Source organism: Hemiscyllium ocellatum, assembly GCF_020745735.1.
Source record: "Hemiscyllium ocellatum isolate sHemOce1 chromosome 41 unlocalized genomic scaffold, sHemOce1.pat.X.cur. SUPER_41_unloc_4, whole genome shotgun sequence".
Taxonomy (NCBI): Eukaryota; Metazoa; Chordata; class Chondrichthyes; order Orectolobiformes; family Hemiscylliidae; genus Hemiscyllium; species Hemiscyllium ocellatum.
Genome location: NW_026867571.1, coordinates 1,530,040 through 1,531,866, shown reverse-complemented (window position 1 = coordinate 1,531,866; position 1,827 = coordinate 1,530,040).

Genomic DNA, 1,827 nt, shown 5'->3' with positions numbered 1-1,827 from the left:
CAGTGAAAATCTTGTAAGTCGCAACATGGGACACAATCTTCGTCTCAAAGAGCACCCTCCCCACCCTCCCCCAAAGGTACAGAATCTTGGTACAAAGCAGAAGAACAAAGAAGTCAAGTTAAATTATGAAACATAACAGACCTTCCTATACAAGTGAAAGAACACAGAAACACAGTAAACAGTTCAAAAACACAGTCCATAAGTGTTTGCCCATGCTGGGTTCATATTCCTCACAAGGACTTGGCCATCACCATTCAGCTGCCTTACAGAATGTTCCTGCTCAATTGGTGAGGTCCTACAGAAACATATCGCGTCAGTAATTACTGTGGAGAAAGACATGAAAGCGAGGGGACTCAGGGAATTTTTTTTGAAACGAGGCCACATTACACAAGATGCCCTGCTGGACGTATTAAAATGTATCCCTGTAGGTAAATATCCAGGACCGGTTCAATTCCCTCCCAGATCAATGCAGTAAGGTGGCGAAGAAATATCGGGCGTCCTTGGTAAAGTACTTGTATCATTCCTCAGAGTTTTGAGGAAGGATCACTGGATCCAAAACGTTACCTTTGATTTCTCTGCACTAATACTGCCAGACCTGTTGAGATTTCCAGCAAAGTCTGCAGTTGTCTCGGAGTTTATTTGATGTGATTGTCAGCCACGAGTGAGGTATTGGAGGACTGGGAGACAGTTAATGTTGTAACCATCGTCCAAAACCAAATGCCTGCAAGGAAAACACGCAGAACTACAGACTCGTGAGTCTGATGTCAGGGATGGGCAAGTGTTCGGAGGAGTTTCTGAGAGACAGAATTTACATGCATTTGGAAAGGCATGGACTGATGTTGGATAGCATGGTTTTGTGTATGGGAATTTCTGTTTCACCAAGCTTCGATAAAACGTTTGAAGAGGTTCACAAGAAGATTGATGAAGGCAAAGCAGCATACGTTATCTACGTGGAACTTAGTGACGTCCAACATGGTTTCACATGGAAGCCCGGTTACTAAGGTTAGATCACAGACTATCAGAGAGAGCATTCCAATTAATCAGAATGATGTCTTTACAATGCAAGGCAGCGGATGCTGGTAGAGATTTGTTGTGAGCCGCGGTGTGCCACAAGGACCAATATTGTGTCCACTTTTGTTTATGACTTTTATAAATGATTTGGGTGAGAACATGTGAAGCATGAATAGGGCGTTTGTCGACGACGCGATAAATCTGAGGTGTTGCATTTTTTCACACAAATCAGGACAGGAGTTAAGCAGAAAATTGTGGGGTCTTGAGGAGTGTTTTCAAACAGAGAGACGCAAGGTGCTTTCACATAGTTCCATGAAAGTGGAGTCTCAGGTAGAAAGGGTAGTGTGGAAGGCAATAGGCCCACTCAACTTCATTGATCAGAGCAATTGAATAGCAATGAGTCATCATGTGATTACTGAACAAGAGAATGCGAAGGCCACATTTGGAAAACTGAGTTCAACTCTTTTCGCCCTGTTTTACGAAGGATGTTATAAAGTGGAATGCGTCCAAAAGTATTTAAAATGGTGTGAGTTACACTTGAGGTTTTGAGATCAAACGATAGCCTGTATGGACTGCGACATTTTTTCCCTATTGCGTATGAGGTTGTGGAAGATCTTATAGATGTTCATAAAAACACGAGCAACATGGACAGGGTAAATAGCCAAACTCTTTTCCCCAGGGAAGTGGTGTACACATCGAAAGCGCAAAGGCTTAGGGTGAGAGGGGAGAGATCTAAGTGGTAAATATTTCGCACAGGCTCTGCGAACCTATATATAATGATCTGGCAGAGAAAACGGTACGGGGGAATACATTTTC